The sequence below is a fragment of the Hydra viridissima genome, unplaced genomic scaffold (assembly GCF_058129835.1).
Source record: "Hydra viridissima isolate aposymbiotic clone 2 unplaced genomic scaffold, HvirCarnegie_v1 scaffold_1, whole genome shotgun sequence".
Taxonomy (NCBI): domain Eukaryota; kingdom Metazoa; phylum Cnidaria; class Hydrozoa; order Anthoathecata; family Hydridae; genus Hydra; species Hydra viridissima.
This window is the reverse complement of record NW_028324300.1, coordinates 27,135,407-27,157,798: the sequence shown is the minus strand read 5'-3', so window position 1 is coordinate 27,157,798 and position 22,392 is coordinate 27,135,407. Positions and strand designations below refer to the sequence as shown.

The 22,392-nt window shown below is 32.3% G+C and overlaps 1 pseudogene; it reads right to left on the bottom strand.

Annotated features, from left to right (window-relative positions):
• Positions 1–5,313: 5,313 nt before the first annotated feature.
• LOC149894215 (uncharacterized) lies at positions 5,314–6,062 on the bottom strand (annotated as a pseudogene).
• Positions 6,063–22,392: the final 16,330 nt, after the last annotated feature.

Genomic DNA, 22,392 nt, shown 5'->3' with positions numbered 1-22,392 from the left:
ATAGAAAAACTCAGTAAAAGTTTAAATGTTACTAAATCACTAAAACAAAAATAAAAAGCTTATTGGTGGCCCTGAAAAAAAGTGTGGTGATCTTCCATGATTGCTACCATTAAAAAAAGCATTGTGAGAGCACATGACTTGGAAATAGATATTGAAGAACTAAAAAAAAGAAATCAATCCTCATTTATAGCTTTACCAGTGTAATTTTTGTGGTAAAATATCAAAGCAAGAAACTCTAAAAAAATGTGAACACTTATTTTGGTTTTTTCTGTCTTGTGGAAAATGTAAAGGTTAGCCAACTCAATGAAACATTATGTCCAAAATATAAACAGCTTATTTTACCTGAAGAATTGATATCCAGTACTAAAACAAATTCTCTTTTAACTATGTTGACTATTGCATGTATATGTAAAAAAAAGGTTTAATTCAATCAAATAATATGGTTTAGATATTAATCATAAGTGCATCTGCCTTGATAAATCATTAATAATAGCACAATCAGCCCCATCATCATCCTCATCATCATCATCCTCATCATCATCATCATCATCATCATCATCATCATCATCATCATCATCATCATCATCATCATCATCATCATCATCATCATCATCATCATCATCATCATCATCATCATCATCATCATCATCATCATCATCATCATCATCATCATCATCATCATCATCATCATCATCATCATCATCATCATCATCATCATCATCATCATCATCATCATCATCATCATCATTTTCATCATCATTTATTTAACAGCAACATTTATAATTTTAATCAATAGCAGATACTCCTTACTCTTCCAGGTTTTTTTGCAATCTGCCCTTTCTTTTGCTTCATATTCATGAACAACTTCTATGTATTGATGCAATGTTTCATCAGCTATTTGGCAACTTTTGACTGGTCCACTAAATATATATATACATTCTTGTATTTTAGAAATGTAATGAAAGTTCTGGTACCATGTCAAACATTAAAAAAAAAAGAAAAAAAAAATCACATAACTCAGTGAAGGCAAATCACATAATTCAGTGAAAAATGTTGAAAGTGTTAAAGAAAAAACTAACCACTCTGTTTAGAGCACATTTTTAATCTAATTTGACCAAAATTGTAACTTAAGGAAACTTCAAGCTAATTTAAAAAAATTAAATCTTTAAAGTTGATCAGTAAAAATTTGCCAAACAGCTGAACACATTTCATCAATATATGTCCTTGATCCTAAAATAGCAAAAATGTTTATTGTAATAGTAAACAATAAAGAGATCAAATATGAATACAAAGCAAAGGTAAATAAACCTGTAAGAGTAAGGAGTGAGAAGAGAAGTAATTAAAATTTAAAAAAAAAACACCTGAAAAACTAAACAAATCTTGCTATTGGTTTGCCTAAGCAAACGAATAGCAATCAAATCCAATTCAGAAAGTAAAAAATATCAAAATGTAAAAGAAAAAATGTATGTATATCTGTGTGTGTTTTTTTTTATTTACAAGAAGAACAAATTGAGTGCTAAGGATCTGATAAAAGTGTGAAATACTATAATAACTCATCTAAATTAAAAAAAAAAATCATTTAATTTCTACGCTCAGAAAATTAGATTATGTAGTTTTAAAAGTGTAAACAAATCAACATATTCAAGAATGTTAATTTACTTAGAAAAGCGCAACTTTAAACTTTTTGATATAATCTTTATCTTATTTGAATCATATTCTTATGTAACTGAGATATGCTTATTATGATTTCAGTTTTAGAAAGAGTTTAAAGTGTTGATTTATGTGGAAACATATATAAATAATCAGTCAACCAAATAAAAAAAATTCGTTGCTACGGACCGTAGCCATTATTAAAATTTGACTTTTTTAAAGTTACTACTGCGCTTGCGTTTAATGACTTGTCGCTTCTAAACGACCGTGGATGACGCATATTGTCCTTAAACTTAAAGATGAATGTTTCAAGAAATAAGGGTTCATATTGTTAAGCACAACTTTTCTAGTCATCTACAAGCTAAAAGACATCGATATTGAATTACATTGTTTTTTCATACTTTGATTCAGAAGGTAGGGTAGAAAATCTGTCATTTAATTATTTCTTTCAACAACGCACACTGAAGTGTCGAGAACTCGATAATACTTAGCGATTTTGTTTTGAAAGGCTTTTTTAATGACCGCATAAACAGAATGGTTTCTGTCGGTGGAAGTTATTCGTAATAAACCAAATAGAGCGTATGGTCACTATATATACATATACATATAAATATATATATATATATATATATATATATATATATATATATATATATATATATATATATATATATATATATATATATATATATATATATATATAACGAAGAAACAACAATTATGTATGGTACTTAAAGTTTCATGCCTAACGGCAATTATCAGCCATGAAATACAAATCAAAAATATATTTTTTATTTGTATTTCATGGCTATATATATATATATATATATATATATATATATTTTTACAACTTTATAGGAGAGGAGTTTTAAACTTTTTTTTTCTATCCCTCTAAATGAAAGTGGACTTGGTGTTGTTTTAAGACATGCTATATCCGGTTCTAACTGGTTTTGGACATAGTGCTCTATTCCTCTAAGAAATATGAGAAAAGCTGATTTTAACTCTGTAATAAAGTCAATATGGAAAAAAATGGACATAGTGTTGTATCCCTCCGAGGTACAGATATATATACATACACACACACACACACACATATATATATATATATATATATATATATATATATATATATATATATATATATATAAATATATATATGTATATATATGTACACATATAAATACATACATTACATACATACATACATATATTTTTTCTTTTACATTTTGATATTTTTTACCTTCTGAATTGGGTTTAATTGCTATTTGTTTGCTTAGGCAAACCAATAGCAAGATTTGTTTAGTTTTTCAGGTGTTTTTTCAAAATTTTAATTACTTCTCTTCTCACTCCTTACTCTTACAGGTTTATTTACTTTTGTTTTGTATTCATAATTATTCTCTTTATTCTTTGTTATTACAATAAAAATTTGTGTGTTATTTTAGGATCAAGGACATATATTGATGCAATTTTTTCAGCTGATTTGCAAATTTTTACTGATCAACTATAAAGATTAAATTTTTTTTAATTAGCTTGATGTTTCCTTGAGTTACAATTTTGGTCAAATTAGATTTAAAATGTGCTCTAAACAGAGTGGTTAATTTTTTCTTTAACACTTTCAACCTTTTTCACTGAATTATGTGATTAGCCCCTTTTTTTTTTTTAATGTTTGACATGATACCAGAACTTTCATTATATTTTTAAAATACAAAAATGTTTTTCAAACATTTCCAAAATATATTTGTATATATAAACATGATAAAACAAGTTTATCTTTTAACACAATAAATATAAGCCAAAATTTTATCTATTACCCAATTATATATATATATATATATATATATATATATATATATATATATATATATATATATATATATATATATATATATATATATATATATATAATTATAATTAAAAAATTATGAAATAATAATATAAAATTCAGGTTCTTTTCAACCATATCGCAAACCAGATGATATACTGAATTATATAAATACTAGTTCTAATCATCCACCGAGTGTAATAAAAAGTATTCCTAAAACTATTGAATTAAGATTATCAGCAGTATCGTCAAGTGAAGCGATTTTTAAAGAAAGTATTCCTCCTTATCAAGAAGCCTTGAAAAAATCGGGTTACAAATGCGAACTTGCGTACCATCCAAGTATAAAATCAACAAACGGCAACCATAAACGTAAGATAATTTGGTATAATCCTCCTTTCAGTGCAAATGTTGTTACAAAAATAGGTAAATGTTTTTTGAACCTCATCGACCTCCACTTCCCAGTTAACCACAGGCTTCGTAAAATATTTAATAGAAACACAATCAAAATTAGTTATTCTTGCATGCCAACTATAAAATCCATTATTAACTCTCACAACAAAAACATTTTGCAAAATGAGGCAAAAACTAATGAAATGAAATGCAACTGCACTGACAAATCGAAATGTCCAATGAACAACAGTTGCCTTTCCAACAACATCGTTTATCAGGCCACCGTATATTCGAACAATCCGGAATATAAAGAAAAAGTGTATATAGGACTTAGCGAAACATCTTTCAAAGCTCGGTATGCTAACCCTTTAAAATCCTTTAATGCAGTTAGGTACAAAAACGATACAGAGCTATCAAAGGAAGTATGGAAATTAAAAGAAAAAAACATTACACCTTTTGTCAGATGGAAAATCATTAAAAAATGCATACAACCATACAACCCAGCATCAAGAGTTTGTAACCTTTGTTTGAAAGAGAAGTTTCAAATTTTGATGTACAAAGGAGATAACCTGCTTAATACAAGGAGTGAAATGGTCTCGAAGTGCAGGCACAAGAATAAGTTCCTTATTTCCTCATTTGATACCGAAGATTGATCCTGGTTGGTTCACTTTACGTTTACGTCACATTATACTTTTAAGATTTTGTTTCCATGGAGTCATTAGAACTCACGCCACCGTAATTATAAATGTAATTTTAACGTTTAATTTTGTAATATATGGCTGATGATTGCCGTTAGGCATGAAACTTAAAGTTCCATAATAAAAGTTTTTTTCTTTATCGTTTTTAATTATAATTATAAATCGCTCTGTTTTGAAATTTATATATAATCAAAATAAATTTCCTAAACATCGAGCACTTTTCAACGAACAAGAGCTTTGTATTATTTTAATACAACACTACATCAAATGATATATATATATATATATATATATATATATATATATATATATATATATATATATGAGTGGACGGGTGAAAAGTTGCCAAACAGCTGATGAAATATTACATCATTACATAGAAGTTGTTCATGAATATGAAGCAAAAGGAAGGGCAGATCGCAAAAAAACCTGGAAGAGTAAGGAGTTTCCTGCTATTGGTTTATTTAAGCCTCTGCTTAAGCAAACAAATTACCAATTCATCAAAATATATACTAACATTAATAGCAATGAGAAGATAAATAATATCAAACTGCAACAAAAAACTTTTTTTTTTATGAATTGGTTTTGACAAGGCTATGTGGGTGTGTTTCCCTCGTCAGTTACGCCTTTGGCACAGCAATCTTGGTTTCTAGTTTGGTAATGTAGAGACAGTTATTGAAAATATAACTACATCTAATTAGATATTACAGCTGTTTATTGACAATAAATGCTTATTAAAACCCTTAGTTAAAATTAGAAATGTTGTTGTTGAATAAATGATGATGAAGATGATGAAGATGATGATGATGGTGATGATGATGATGATGATGATGATGAGGAGGAGGAGGAGGAGGAGGAGGATGAAACAAAATTAGATGCAAATGAGAATATTGATGATGATAACGATGGGGCTGATTGTGGTAATATTAATGATTTATCAAGGCAGATGCACTTATGATTAATATCTAGACCATATTCTTTGATTGAATTAAACTTTTTTTTACATATACATGCAACAGTCAACATAGTTAAAAGAGAATTTGTTTTAGTACTGGATATCAATTCTTCAGGTAAAATAAGCTGTTTATATTTTGGACATAATGTTCCATTGAGTTGGTTAACCTTTATATTTTCCACAAGACAGAAAAAATAAAATAAGTGTTCACATTTTTTTAGAGTTGCTGGTTGTTTTGGTATTTTACAACAAAAGTTACACTGGTAAAGCTGTAAATGAGGATTGATTTCTTTTTTTAGTTCTTCAATATCTATTTCCAAGTCATGTGCTCTTACAATGCTTTTTTAATGGCAGTAATTATGGAAGATGACCACACTTTTTTACCAATACCAGGGCGATCAATAAGCTTTTTATTTAAAACATTTAAACTTTTACTGAGTTTTTCTAACAGCTGACAACAATAGCATTCATCACAATGAGTACTCCAGTTGATATTTAAAAGAAGTGTTGTTGATTTCATTCTTTTGATCATATTATTTATGGTCATATATACCGTTTTGAAAATTTTTAGATGAGTGTATATTCTCTAAATCTGACAACATGGCGTGGAATGCATATTTCATTGTTACTTTTTTGGTTTATTCCAATATGACACTTTTTTTTCCCAACCAAATATCCACAAACCATGTAAATAAGATTCAAATTTTGGTAGTGGATTTTCATCTAAAAATAATAAAACTTTTTGGGTAGTTTTGTGAATAACCATCAAACTTAACCACATGCATTATGTAGTGTTTATATTCATGAAGTAAATTAAGCTAATAAATCAATAAAAAACTTCATATAAAGTAAAAGATTTTACTTAAAATTATTAAAAACATTTAGTCAAATTTCTTAGATAAGGACAATTTTTATTTCACAAACAATATAAATAAAATGTTATCAATTTAGGACAATGGTTAGATGTAAATTTTGAACAAGAAAAAGAATTGAGTGCTAAGATTTTTTATAAGTAATAAAAAGTTAAAAGATTCAATTAAGTGAAAGTAGAAAAACTTTTAAGTTTTACCGCTCAAAAAAAATGTAAAAAAACTTCCAAATTTGTAAACAAATCAAAGAAAAAAAGTTTTTAGGTAGATCCTCTTGAATCATAAAATAATATTCCCCTTTCATTTTACTTACTTCTTAATAAAATTAAGTTACCGAGACATTACTAACAGTCTAAAAGCTGGTTATCAACGTAGACGATTTTAAAAAACGTGATAAGTAATGAAAAATTGGTCGCTAAGTAAAAATTCATTCTGTAACGAAGGTCCGTAGCCATTTTGAAAGTTCTAAAATTTTCATAATTCAACTGCGCTTGCGCACAATAACATGTCGCTTATTAACAGAGTTTGAACGACCGTGACCACTACTGGTAAGTACATCAAGTGTTGAGATTTTTCTATAATTTTGCACCCTGGAGGAGCATCAAGATGAAAAGAATAAACCATTTTTGATTTTTTTCCGTCTAAATAAGACGATCCGATAATGTCGCTAGTCACTCTGACATCTAGAATGTTGTCATTCACCGTGTTGTAAGTCTCAAGACCAAGAAAAGCAATCTCATACTTTTTTTTCGAAACCAAATCGATTAGCTTGTCAAAGCATGTTTTGATTACGCTGTTTTTTACAGTTGGATTTTTGTTTTTAGAACTTGCAATGAACATAAATTCTGTCATCTTTTTATTTACGCAAGAAATTTTTTTCACGAGTTTGGAAAACAAAATTTGTCAAATCCGTTTCTGTATTTTCCATGGTCCTTTTTGGAGGATAAATGAATGACAGCAAATCCATGGGGTTGAGACCAGGTATATCTGCAAAACGTTTTAAAATCGTCTTTTTCCAAGTCGCTTGAAACATGATCTTGCTAAATGTGGTCAACGTTTTTTTGGTCTTGTGGAAAGAAGCAAATTAAGTTGGCATTTTCTCTGATGGTTTGTCTGGGGAGCAGGAAATAATTTTGAGTGAGGTAAAAGCAGTCGACTTTGGAGTGTCTTCCTCGGATGTAATATTTTTCGCATTTGTTTTGTTTAGTCAGTTGCAAATCATCAAAGATCATTAAGTTGTTTTTGTTTGAATCGAGATCTTCAGGTTCAGGCACGTCGTCAGCAGTTTCGAAAAATTGACACTCCATGTCTGTTTCTTCGTTACATTTTTTTGAAATTTCTTCAATGACGGCATCAGGATTCGCGTTTTTTTGTTCGATTTTGTTTTGAATGTTGAACAATTTGAGAATAACCTTTTTTGGTAGTTTCTTTTCAAAGGTGCTTTTGAGTATTTTGAATTCAGGTTGGAAAAGGGACTTGCCAAAGACTTGCAAGCGGTTATAATTTAACCATCCAGGTCTTAGCAGTAAATTGAGCAGCAAAGTTGTTTTTCCACAACCAGATTTTCCAACAATGATTCCTCGTATATTTCTTGGCAACAGCGCGTTGTTTCTTTTGCTTTTGCCGATATTCCATGACAAATCAATGACTTCCATTTTTTTTTTAGAAAATTTTATTTTTCATATATGTAAAATGTACTGTGTTAAATGCAAAAGAGAAACAGAGACATTTCAATTGAAAAACGAGATGAGTAAAAACAACAGACATATGTTGAAAGGGACTTGCGATGTTTGCGGAGCGACTAAACGCAAGTTTGTTTCTGCAATAAAAGGAGGAGACTTGGTGGAATCGATTAATAAACTGTCGAGTAAAATCATGCTTCCGTGGGCAAAATTTCCAGGAGAAATGCATATTCCAGGAATGAACTTTGCAGGACCGGGAACAAATTTGGACAAGAGATTGACTTCAACGGACATGTATCAAGAATGGAGCAAGCCGGTGGATAGAGTGGACAATGCAGCGTATCACCATGTTTTGGCTTATAAATATTTTAACGACAGACAAAACAGGAATGTGGCAGATCAAATGATGCTTGAGGAGATGAATTCTATACCCAACACTACTCAAAAAGAAATGAATGAAAAAAAGCTCATTACACCAGTGATTAAAGCCAAAGCAAAATTCGGATTGGATGTCTCGAAAAAAAAAATATTCCCGAGTGTCGTCTGAAATGGACAGATCAGCTTGCAGAGGAGCTTCATAAAACTGTAATTCGCCAGTTTAAAAGAAGAAGGGTGATTGTGAATGACATCGATGAAATATGGGCTGCAGATTTGGTTGACATGCGCTCGTTTTCAAAATTCAACAACGGTGTAAAATATTTGCTCATGGTGATTGACGTGTTTTCAAAGTATGGATGGATTGTTCCATTAAAAAGCAAAACGGGTCTTGATGTGGCTGAAGCTTTTAGTAAAATATTTGAAAAAAGAAGGTGTTCCAAATTGTGGGTGGACAAAGGAAAAGAATTTTACAACAAGCATGTGAAAGCGCTGGGTGTGCAATTGTATTCTACTGAAAACGAGGAAAAAAGTTGTGTCGTCGAGCGATGGAACAGAACGATGAAAGAGAAAATGTTTAAATATTTTTTAGCTAATAACACTAATAAATACATTGACGCTTTAGATGAAATGGTGAAAAATTACAATAGCACAAAGCACTCTTCCATAAAAATGAAACCAGTTGAAGTCAGCAAAGAAAAGAGCAAGGTGTGGATGAATCTGTATGGAAAGACACAAACAGAAAGAAAAGATCCAAAATTTTAATGTGACAAAGTGAGGATTACAAAAGAAAAGTCCAATTTTCAAAAAGGGTATACGCCGAGATGGACTGAAGAGGTTTTTACAGTGTCAAAAGTTCAGTATACGGATCCACCTACGTATAAAATCACTGACGCTAATGGTGAAAAAATTCAAGGGACTTTTTACGAGCAGGAAATGCAAAAGAAGCATCAAGACATATTCAGAATTGAAAAAATCATTCGCAAAACAAAGAAAAAATCACTGGTCAAATGGTTGGGATACACAGACTCGTTTATAATGTGGGTGGATAATAAAGAATTGATCAGTTTGCTTTCAAGTAATATTGGTCATTTTATTTCTCAAAAAGAGGATCTAAAAAATTTATTTCCCATCAAAAAATGAGTAAGATGATGGTTTTGTTTGAGCCTTTTATAAATGAGTACCTTAAGACGGAAGATTATGAAGAGATTTATTCCTATTCGCCTTACGAGGAGAGATATCATTACAAGATTTATAGTTTTGAAAATGATTTGAACTTTAGCATTATTCGTCGAAAGGATGAATTTGAATTGAAAACAACGTGTGGAAGGATTCATTTTGAAAAAAGCGGCATGGTGGAGAAGGACATATTCGAGTATGCTCAGAGAAAAATAAATAAAGTCAAAGAGCAGAATAAAAGATATGAAGAGTTTTACACGGATGAGAAAATGATCTAAAAAATCGCAGATTTTCCACGTATCATAAAATGATATAAAAATTTTTTCTTTCTATTAAAAAAGATAAATTTTGTGACGATTGAAAATTTTGACGAGAGCAATTTATTGGTTGGAGATATTTACGCAGCCACAAAGCCAATTCAGTATCAAAAGATTCCGTTGTATTATGAGTATGCAGCTGGAAAAGGTCCTTTTATTTTAAAAACTCCCGTTTTGTTTTCTCTGGATGTGTTTGAAAATCGCAGTATGGAAACGAAAGAGCTGACTGGATATTCCATGTCTTTTGTTGCTTTTGACGAGAAAAAGGGCATGACAGCAGAAGAAGAAAAATTTATGGAGGTGACTGAAAAAATATCAAAACTTCTTCGCGAGCAAATCATCAAAATGACGCCATTGTTGAAAAAAGGAGGAAGAACGAAAAAAAAAAAATGACTGAGGATTTGTCAATTTTCAAGCAAAAAGGATCAGGATCTCCTATTTTTTTTGGAAAGCTGTTTACAAAAGAAAAGAACATTACTTCATTGTTTTACAAAAAGGAGAATAAAAAGCTTGTAAAAGCAGATCCATTGGAGTATGTTCGTCAAAGGTGTTTTGCCATTGCGCCTTTGAGAAATGAATGTGCTTTTATTGGACCGCAGATCGAGTCCATCCAAGTCAAGCTTCCAGAAGTAGCTATTACTAAAAATGCTCCTTCTTTTCAAAGCATTATGAACGATTTGGATTTGGGAGAGGCTGAATCTGATGAAGAGTTGTAAAGCGATTTTTAGATTCTTTAAATCCAGGAAAATTCTTCGAATTTTTTAAAATTTACGCGAATTTAAAAATGATCAACGTCGAAGGAATGAAATTGCCAAACGAGGCTTTGACTTTTTGAATTTTCAGCTCATAAAGGCAGCAAAAAAGCTGAAAATAAGAAAATTTCGGGGTGTTTTTGTCAGAGACGAGTTGCCTAAAAAACCGAGAAGAAAAGAATGTGGAATTATTAATACGGGAGACTCAAGCACTAGCGGGTTTCATTGGGTGTGATGGTATAAAGACAACGATAAGAAATACAGTTTTGATTCTTACGCTCAGCCTCCTCTTGTTGAATTGATTGACTATTTGAAAAGCCCTGTTCATTACAACAGCGAAAGAATTCAATTTGGCGATACTTCTTATTGCGGTCACTTGTGTCTTTACGTTTTAAAAAAATTGGATGAAGGAAACGACTTTAAAGACATTGTTAATACCTTGTGGTAAGAAAGATGTAAGAGAAAAAATAAAATCCAAGACATAAAAATTGATTGACAAATTTGGTAGAACAGAATTGGGGCAGTATTTATACAATCATTATTCGACCGCCCTTACAAGCGATCTGTATGTCAGGACAGATGGAAATAGCACCATCACTGCAGACATTGATTTTAACTCTCAAAAATCTGGCAGAACCGACCACTTCTCACGACGCCGCCACAAAAAATTACGTGGACATGCATTCGTCAGGAGGAACTGGCACGGTGATTGGAGAAGCTGACTTGGATTTAAATTTTCACTAAGCAATCAATTTGAATGAACCGACAAGTCTTCACGACACCGCCACAAAAAATTACGTTGACGTCAGCTCGAGCATGCATGTTAAAACAGACAGATCAAGTACCATTACGGGAGATTTGGATTTGAATTCTCACAAGTTGATTAATGTGACAGATATGACTGCTTTAAAAGACGCTGCGACAAAAGGGTATGTGGGCACTAAAGTAGCATACGCCAATATCTTTTACACAGACATTAATATGACGGCGCACAAATTGACCAATTTGGCAGAGCCCACTTCGTCCTCAGATTCAGCCACGAAAAATTACGTGGACACACATGTGTCTTCGGGCGGAAATACTGTGGGAACAGCAGACCTCGATTTGAATTCTCATAAATTGATCAATGTGACAGATCCGACAAGCGAGCAAGATGGAGCGACAAAAAGTTATTCTGATTTTTCTTTGCAAAAATCCAACTTTTTAGGGTTTGTTCCGAATTCAAGCTTTTCGTCCTTGGGTCAAACGTTGCAAGTTTTAGCAGGAGGAGCAACCAGCGCGACAACAGTTTTCACTTACTCAGACGGTTCAGGAGTTCAAGAAGATTATGGCTGGCTTTGTATGGAACCGGAACAGGAGTTCCTGGGCTAGTTTTCCTTCGAATATTTACAGATGGTGAAATTAACGTTGGGAATTATTCAGAAACCACTGAAGGAGTAGGAGTGGACTCGACCGCCCTTGCTTGCGACTTGCCCTTTTCTCCTCTCGGCGGACCATTTTACTCCAATTCTTTGCAAGGATGCAATGTTTACAGCAGCACCTCATTGGGAGGATATTTTACGCTTGACATGCCGTTCAGGTCAAAAATTTGAATACAATTGTACAACAAAAATGCTTCTCCCATCACTTACTGGATTCAACCTTTCATTTCCACATTCACCACCCTACCTCCATCTTTGTCGTTTTACAAACTTTACTGCAGGACGTTCAGATATTTAAGCACCACTTATGGAAACGAATATGTTTTGCTGAACACCATAGGAAAAGGAAATAGTGTTTTTCTGAAATACATCAGAGCACACATTATCGGCGCTTCTGGAAACTGGTGGGAGTCCAGAGTCAGAGTGTATGACGGCAATTTACCTCCTGGTAATGGTACCGTTCTTAGTCCCTGAACATCATACAGCACAAACAATTACACCAGCTTGTCAGGATATTACGGTGACAGCAAATGCATCTTTTCCTCGTCTGGATTGGAAGATTTTTATTTTTCTTCGTGGGACGGATCAAACGCGTCTTCGTTCAACAACAAATCGACTGGACTGCTGTATCAATCCAATGTTTCCTTTGCATCCACCACCACCATTTCGTTTTCCAGAAATTTTGCAGAGGCAGATTCCATGCCTAGCGTTGCAGCGGGTAGAAGAATTGTCGTCACGCTCAACTCGGGAGACGCGGAAGTCGGACAATCAGGAAGCTTTTACCTTTACTCGGACAAGTGTATTATTACACCTAACTTGTGCGCATGCGCATAATTATTGTTACGTATATGTGAAAAAGTGGTTTAGCTGAAGCATAAAAAATGTGATGAAAAACGTTATAAATAAATTTCAACGCAAATAAAAATGAAAATTTTTGCATTGAAGAGTTTGATCCGGAAATTCAGCGAAATGTCATTCACGTCTTCCCGACAAAAGAAGGAAAAATTTTGCAACGACTGAGGACTAGAGAAAAATTATTATATAGATGGTTTCTTGAAAAGAAAAAAGAAGACGAAGAAAGAAGATTGAAAAATAAAAAAAGATCTTGTTAAAAAGTTGAGAAGAATAGTTTATTATGATAAAAAGAAGTTAAAATCGACAGTGTATTTTGACGAAAGTTTAAATCATCCTCCTAGAAAGGTGCGTTCCAGATGTGAAATATTTGCTCAAAGCGACATTAAACTAAATCGACTTTCTAAACAAAAGATTGTTTTTATGTTTGGAATTAAACTTGATGATGGAATAGCCTTGGTGAATTTGTGGCATAGTCTAGATTTAAAGCTGAATTATTTTAATCACAGCCTGCTTTTTTCAGAGTCTGTAGATCAAGTCTTTATGGATATTTATAACAAAAGCGACAAGGACGTCGTGATTAAAAAAGGAGAAAGTTTATGTCTCGTAAATTTCTTTTAACCATGAAAAAGAAATTTTATTTTTTCCTTAATAAAATGGAGTATAATAGTTATAAAGAAATATATCCAACTCTTCCAACAGCTCCTGTAGATGAAGTAGGACATCTTTACCGTCTTCAAAAAATAAGCGAAATCCAAAAAGAGATGGACAACGAAATGAAAAAAAGAGTTCATCTTAGCAAAAATTATCATCGCGTTTTTAGAATCATATCCAATGTGGACAATTCGATGCAGGCATTGTGCATTGCTTTGGGAACTACGGGAATTGGACTTTTGGCCACCGTTATTGCCAGTCCGATAGCGATTGCGCTCGAGGGTGTTGCTATTGGAATGGGTTTTTTATCCATTGTCGGAGGCCAAGTGAACAAAATGATTCCATTAAAAGCGGAGAAGCATGAAAAGATAAAAGTTTTAGCAGAGTCAAAATTAAACACCATCAGCGAGCACATTTCCAAAGCGTTGATGACTGGAAAAATAAGCGATTCAGAGTTTCAATTGATTCTTGGAGAGCTTCAAAAATTTAAAACCATGACAGAGGAGATGAAAACAAAAACTAAAAATGGAATAGACGAATTGGCTAAAGAGTCACTGATTCAAAAAGGTAGAGAAGACGCCATTCAAGGGTTCAATAATTTATTTAAAAAATCGTATAGTTTCCATGGATTCGAAGAATCTAAAAAAAATTGACGGATCATCCAAAAAATGATCCAAAAATAAATTTATAGCGTATTTTAAAAACTAAGACCCGAACAAAAGGGATAAAGTTGTGAAAGAAATTAATGATAGAAGAAAGAGAATTTATCAGAACAGCATCAATGACACTATTTCAGATGTCAATTTTCAAACTGATTTCAGCAAACTGTACAAGCCGCTCATCGAAAAAAATGAAAAGCTGATAAAAAGAATAGACGGCAGAGTGACAGAGCCTGTTAAAGTGATTGATGAATCAGCAGAAGAGTCTATTAATTTGGGTTATATTTCGTCTAAATACTTAAGCATGTACATCAAGGAGTCTTCCGATCGAAGAAAAAATAGATATTTCGAGGCGAATAAAAATGGAGGTAAAATGTACATTGGTAAATTGGAAATGACAGTGGATGGAAATGATATCACTGTTGGCGGAAAAAGTTATAAGGGGACAGAAGGTCTTTGGGATCTTGTGATGAAATCTGATCCTCAAAAAGAATATAGTCAAGTCACTGAGGAAGATTTTCAAAATTACTGAAAGATACTCATAGGCACTGGCGCTATACAGCATGGACCCACAGGGAGCAAAAAATTCAAACAGATCATTGCACCCATTTTTGAAAAATTTAAGAGTGAAAAGAGAGGTAAAAAAGGTTCAGGAGCCACCATTCTTCCCAGAGATCCGAATGCGCTCGTGCAAAGTATTACAGAAGAAATCATTGTTGATGAAGAAATTGAGAGATTTGCATTTCACGAATACGAACCGGTCAGTAACAATTTTAATACTGCTGGTGAAATAAGAATCAGCATTGAGCAGCAAGATTTGTTCACGCTTCCCTCTGAGGCGTACCTTTTGGTTGAAGGAAGACTGACAAACATATGTGGTTGCTCTTGCAAACAACGGCATCATGCACCTGTTCAGTCAGATTTCTTATCAATTGTCAAATCAAGAAGTAGAAACCATATACAGTCCAGGTCAAGCCATCACCATGCTTGGTTTTCTTAAATATCCGGTGGAGTATCAAGTATAGGAAGGAATGAATCAGATGTGGCAAAGAGACACCACTGCTAATGCCGATCTTGCAGGCAACAGCGGATTTAGATAAAGACAGGACTTTATTATTAAGCAGCCTGCAACTAAAGGAACATTTTCATTCTGCATTCCGTTGAAGCACAGTTTTGGATTTTGCGAAGATTACGAAAAAGTTCTTTACGGATTTAAGCATACGATTACTCTTGTGAGAAAAAGCGACTCTGATGCGATTTTTAAGAGCGCTGAAACTGCCGCGAGAAAAGTAGACTTGAGCAAATTGTCTTTGTTTATGCCTCATGTCACTCCCTCTTTTATGGCAAACAGCAATCTTTACAAACTCATTAAGTCAAAAGTGGATGTACCGTTGTCGTTTAAATCCAGACAGTGCGACACCATCGCCGTTCCTGTGTCCAATACATTCAGTTGGAGATTGAGCGCTAGATCTGCCAGTGAAAAACCTAGGTACATTATTGTTGGATTTCAGACCAATAAAGACGGCAGTCAAGATTTAAACCCTTGGTAGTTAAAAAAGATAAGTTACTCTCCTCCTACTTTGATAATTTCATGCTCTAATTTTCCAAATAGTCTTGGGGATAGTAAGAAAATCTTAGGGAAAAAAAATCTGTCATGCAATCGAAAAACAAAGCTGATTTAACCTTAATGACTTTATACAATTGTTTGTGGGGTTAGTTTACAAGAGTGGTAACAAACAGTTTATACTTACATTAGCAAACTCAAGGTTTCTTTTGCTCTAGAAATATTTATCATTTAGAAATTAATTTTTTCAATTTAGTTCTTGTACGATGTAGTTTAGCTCACAAGTTCACTGTCTGCAAAAAATAAGAGTTAATGTTTACGGTGATTTCCGTGAAACTTTTAGCAGGTGTTAATATGCACACAGTAGAGTAGCTATGCATAATATCAAAATCATTCAATTGACATTTATAATTGAAAGAGTGCACAAACTTGTAAAAAAAAACTTGGACAATAATGAAAAGGTTCCAAGAGGAGTTTGTGACAACTGTTGAAAGTTACTCCAAACATTTGACAAAGGAGACAAAACTTGGAAATATGGAAACTTGGATCTACTTTCAACAAGTCAACAGGAAACAGAATGATTGAGCCGTACTTTGGTCAGAAGTTTGCTGCTGAAGGAAAGAAACTTCCTGAATTTTTCACATTGTCAAAACTCAGCATTTCTAAGGAACATGGCACAACAACAGAGATCACTGATTGCAGCTGCAGAAGAAGTTCCAGAAACCTACAATAACCTTAGGAATTTGCTTGATTGGAGCTATACACTATTTGAGGCTCATCACTTTATGTGATCTCAAAGTTGCCTAACTCTTCTGTGGAATTCAATCACATTCAAGCTAACACCAATGTTGTTGGTGTGACATTGACTCAGAAGATCTTTCCAGCAAAGTAGTCTGAAAGTGGAAGTCTGAAGTAGAATCACAATAAGCCTCTTGAAGCTCAATCAAAAATAAGCAAGGCCAAAGAATTCAGCTATTTATTTGAAGCTTCTTTGGTCATTGGTGAAGACATGTTCTGTGTTTGATGCCACGCATGAAGCTTTATCTTCTTTTGAGCATTGTTAACCACCTGTTAAAGAGCCTGCTACAGTGCTGGCCGGAAACAAGATACAAACCTGCAAAGCTGAACATTCGAATGCAATGGGTCATGCAGTCAATGTTCAGGGAATGAGTGCTGCAGTAAGCTGCTGCAGAATGTTGGCATCCTTTAAAGAATATCTGAAAAGTTCTACATTTTTCAAGTTCAAAACTTCATTAAAACTTTCAGACTCTTCACAAATGTTGTCAATTCATGATGTGGACAAATTTTAAATGACTGTTTCCTTGAAAAATTTTTTATACTTTAAGCAATTATACTCCACTTGCTCATTATTATGACACTCTTAAAGTGTGTGCAATTATTTTTCCTTGTACTAGAATTCATCAAATTCTATGGCACTTTACTTGGATTATTTAGCAAAGAGACAATAGAAGCAATTCATTCAAAGTTCTAAGATTACAGGTAAAATTACAAAAGAAAAAAATCACATCCAGAGTATGCCTTAGAGCTTTTGCAGTTAACTGTTGAATACAACAGAAAACTTTTGTAAAGTCATTGAAGAAACTTTTCAACTGTATTTTAAGTACATGTACATAGAGGTTTTTAGTTAGAAAAAATCCTGCCAATAGAAACAAGTGTATAAAGTTGGAATCATTTGCACACTATCTTGAACTCAAATGACTGTAGTATACGTCTATTAAATTTTTTTTATGTAAAAATACATCTGCTGTTTTTGTTATTCCATAGAAAAACTTTATTTATTTGTACTTTTAACTTTTGTGTAACATTAACTTTGTGAAGGAAAAATGTAGCTCTCTTGAAACTTGTGACTAAATGGTGTTTTTTCTTAAAGTCTTAAAAATCTAATATCTCTTAGACAAAATTAAAAGATTTTGAAATTCTGCATAGCGGTTGCCCTTTGTGCATATTTATACCCACAAAGAGCTTTCTTGGGAATTGTCTTAAATATTAACACTGATTTTTTACAGGTGGTGAGGTAGCTTTAGTCCTATACCATTTTCTTGGAACAAACTTAAAGTTTTTTCTCTAGTTCTCAGTTATGCTTTTGATAATGCGGCTTTATGTACTTCTATCTTGTTCAAAAGTCTTTTTCCAGGTGTATTTTAAAAGTATTTAAAAGGTGGTTTTATAATAAGAAAATTTATTTAAACACCAGAACATGAAAAAAATTAAAATTTTTGAATAAATATTTGTAAAACATATTTGAACTTGAATACCTGGCAGCCATTAATGAAAATGTGAAGCTCAGAACATCCTTATTTTACTTTCTGAAAATAATTTATGAGCTTGTTTAATATTTAATTAATAGATAGTGGTTTATTTATTTCTTGTAATTTTATAGTCTAAAGTTAGGTTTTTTAATCTGGATGTTTTTTAATTATTCATATTTAAGTTTATGATATTTGTCAATCTTAAGTATCAAAAATATCATAAAAGGTTACCAATCTCTTTTTTGAATCAATGAAATGCGTGTCATAAAAAAAATAGTATTTTCAATTCAACAACAATATTGTTATGGTCATATCACAATGTCCTAAGTTGTTTTGTCACATTTTAAGAAAACTAAAAAAACTAAGTATCATCAATATTACAATGTTGATGTTACTTTTATAATAATACTATGTTGATGGTACTGAATTTTTCATAACATTTAGGTATTTAGGTGTTGACAAATAATAACAAAAAAAAAATAACTTTTTGTATATCATAGAGATGCAGAAGGATAAAAAGTAACCTTAAATAAAAGTTCTTCGCTCAAGTAGTGAAAATGTGTTTACCTTGAGTTATTACATCTTTGAAGTTTAATAGAAATCTGATCAAACTGACCCATCTACCGTAACTAGATTAAAGTTTTTTAATGCAATTAACACTGTGCACGGTTGTAACACGGTTGCATGTGCTACATGTTAGGGCAACTATCTTTTGGTGGAAAGTTATAAAAAAGGCTTTTAAAAAATACTTAAATAATAAAAACTTTTTGCCATCACCAAAAGTGCAACGTTTATGACAAAGTTTTCTTTTTAAAAAAATCCTAATTTTTATTATTATTCTCTGAAATTGTTTTTTCTTTTTGGTTTTGAATCCACAAACTCATTAGTAGCATACACTAACTGTATTTTGCCAATCAGCTCCTTGTGAGAAGATATTACTGCCAATAAGTTGCTAATAGTATTGCTAAAGTATTAAATTGGTATTGCGACTAGATCAAAGCTAAGTTGCACTTTTAGCTGCTCCAGTGAGAACTTGTTTTTTCAACTTGATTAGGTTTTCTATGAGGCTTTGTTCAGCTCAATTCGGTTGTGATTTGTGACTGCATCATTTCAAAAAATGCAACGTGACCCCTGAAATAACTTATAAAATAAAAGACAAATCAACAGAGTAAATGAAAAAACAGTTAAAGTCAAGGAAATTTTGAATAATAAATACTCAGAATTATCAGGATTATTATTTTAAATCCTAATAGTTACTAATAAATAAAAAAACTTCAAAAATAAATGTAGAAGCTTCAAAAATAAATGTAGAAATTTGTTCTGTTATTTTCTTCAGTATATTGCAACTTAGATGAATGTAATTTAGGAGTCTCTAAATCTTGAGGTATGTTTATTAGGCATAACTAGGCATGTTTAAAATTATGGTCTGATAAAAAAAAAGGGTAAATTTTTAAGTTAAACTCTCCACAAACATTTCTAACTACGTTTACAACTAGAAGAAGAAAAGTTTTTGTTGACCTGTGTAATAGCTATTATTATTAAATTATATTTTCTAGAAATGTTTGAAAAATTTGTTTGTTTTTTAGGTCTTTCTTTGCAAAGACTTAAACACAAGCAAAGAATTTGCTTTAAAATACATACAAACTGGGTTACTTAGGAACGACAACATTAAAGAGTTGGAGAAAATTAAAAAAGAAGTTAATCTTTATAAAAACTTTAATCATGAGAGAATTGTAAAGTTTTTTGGTTCTTTTCAAGATGAAATCTCCCTCTCTATAATTATGGAATATATCGAAGGAGTGAGTGGATTTTATAGTCAATTTTATTTAACATTTTTTATTATTGAACTTTTTACTATAATATTGTAGTTTTCCTAAATAGAAAAAGTTCTTTAATGTTGTATCATTGAGTTACATTTCTCGTTCAAAGGCTTTTGTCCAAAGTTAATGATACAATTAATTAAAAACAAAGTTTTAAGAAAATAATATCATTTATTTGGCTTTATGTTCTAAGTATTCAGTGGATGGTTGATTATTATAATGGTTTTATTGTTTAGATAACTTTTTAGAGATAAGGTTTCATGCAAGATTTTCTTGTTTTTCATACACAACTTGTCAATACTTCTCCATTACACTAACTACAGGCTAAAGGAAGTCTTTGATGTATGTTTGAGTACTTATGGTTTTTCCCTTATCCATGCAATGGTTAAGGGAAAAACCATAAGTGCTCAAACAAAGATTTTAACATGGTGGTAGGCATGTAGGCTAAAATTGGCCTCACCAGACAACTGTTCGCTGGGATTCTTTAACACCCACCCATTTCAAATTTGATTAGTTGCAGCCAATGTGTCAAGTATATCCAGGAATGCTGTCCATCAAAAGGTCACACAATTGTAATTACTTTTGTTGAATTTGGTCTAATTCTGTTGGCAAAAAGCTACATTTGTTGCTTTTGGGGTTGTCTTAAGCTAATTTGAAACCCAGCATGATACAAGCATTTGAAGATAAAGATTATTATGAATGATTCATTCAATGTAATCATCGAACAACAATATTTTGACATGTAAGTTGATGTAAAGAAATTAGAGGATCATCGTTGATGAGTTGCCATTTGGTCTCCATGTTCTGTGGCATGGTGGTTGTAATTGGAGCTCCAGGTCTTCAAGGTCCTCTATACTGTGTTTAAATTGATTAATCCATCTCCAAATGGTTATGTACAAAAGAGCACCATCTGAATACATATAAACCAAATCTTTAAGTGATTTTACCAGTATATTGCGAACCAATATGTACACTCCATAAGACATTTTCTTTTTTTTCTTTTGAAAGTGCTTTTGCTAGAAAGTCTAAAAAGCTAACTTCGTATGCATTCAAGTTTCAAAATAAAACTTGAAATGCCCATTTGTTTGCTTTATTTTTACGTCATATGATTAGTTCTTTGAGAAAAACATCTGGATACCCCTAAGTTAAATTTAAAGTTTTTAAGCCTAAAATGTTGTTTTTATGATTGGAGTTTCTGTATTTACAGATTGATTTCTTTGCTTTGAGACAGCAGCAAAGTTGCACTTTTAGCAATCTTACTTAAATAGTAAAGTAGAAAGAAGAATATCAGATGTTGAGTTAATGTATTTCTTTTAAAAGTTTTTAGAAATAGTTATTTAAAAATCGCACTTTCTTTTTAGGGGTCTATTCATGATAAAATATTAAAAGATGGTGCTTTAGAGGAAAAAGAGACATCATCTTACATTTATCAAATTCTTGAAGGGATTGTCAACTTGTGTAATTCCGGAAAGTTCTAGAACATTTAATGACGTTAGGGATTTAATAGCTTTAATAGTTTTTACCAAAAAGAATTGTAAATATGTGTTTGTGGTGATTTATGACGGTTTGTGGAAGGATATTTTGGGAAAAGCATTGAGTATATATGGAGGAGAAAAATTTGTAAAAAGACAGTTTTAGGAGAGAAGATTATTGCTATTTATTAATTTGTTGATTGCGAGAAAAAACTACAAGCTAACCGGGCCATGGAACCAAGTATGAGATTATTTGATATGTTTGAAACGTATGATGGCACTTCGGATGCTGCTGTCTGGATTCAACGAACGAAAGTGATTGCTGAAATTCAAAACTTAAAGCTTGAGCTACTTTTTCCGATTCTTCTCAGAGAAGCTGCTTATGCAGTGTACGATGCTTTAACCGCGAAAGATAAAAAAGATGAAGTTGAAGTCGAGCGTGTGTTATTAGCGGCGTTTTCTGTAGATGCCTACACTGCATATGAACTGTTTACAAAACGAAAATTATGTAACGGAGAAAAAGCAGACGTGTTTTTGGCTGATTTAAGAAGATTAGCCTATCTTGCTAAATTATCAGAGGAGTCTGTGCGTTTGGCGTTTGTTGTGGGTTTGCCAGAAGTCTTATCATCAAGATTTCGAGCCATAATGGACCCGATTGATGTAATGTTACCTAGAGTGAGAGCTGCTTTGAACTGTGCGAATGTGATTGACAGTGATGCTGTTAGCGCTGTATCTAGACGCCATGCTACAAAAACGGCGTTAGTGTGTTACAACTGCAAAGGTTTGAATCACATCGCAAGAACTGTTCGCTTGCAAAGAACTTGTCTCCGAAGACCGTTAGATGTTTTAAATGTGGTGAGGAAGGACACATTGCATCAAAATGCTGGAAGCTGCAGGAAAACGATTGCAGGAGCGAGGAATCTGCGCTACCTCGCTCCTGAACAACGGTGGAATAAGCGCATTATCTGTTATTCGTTTGAAAGTTAACGAT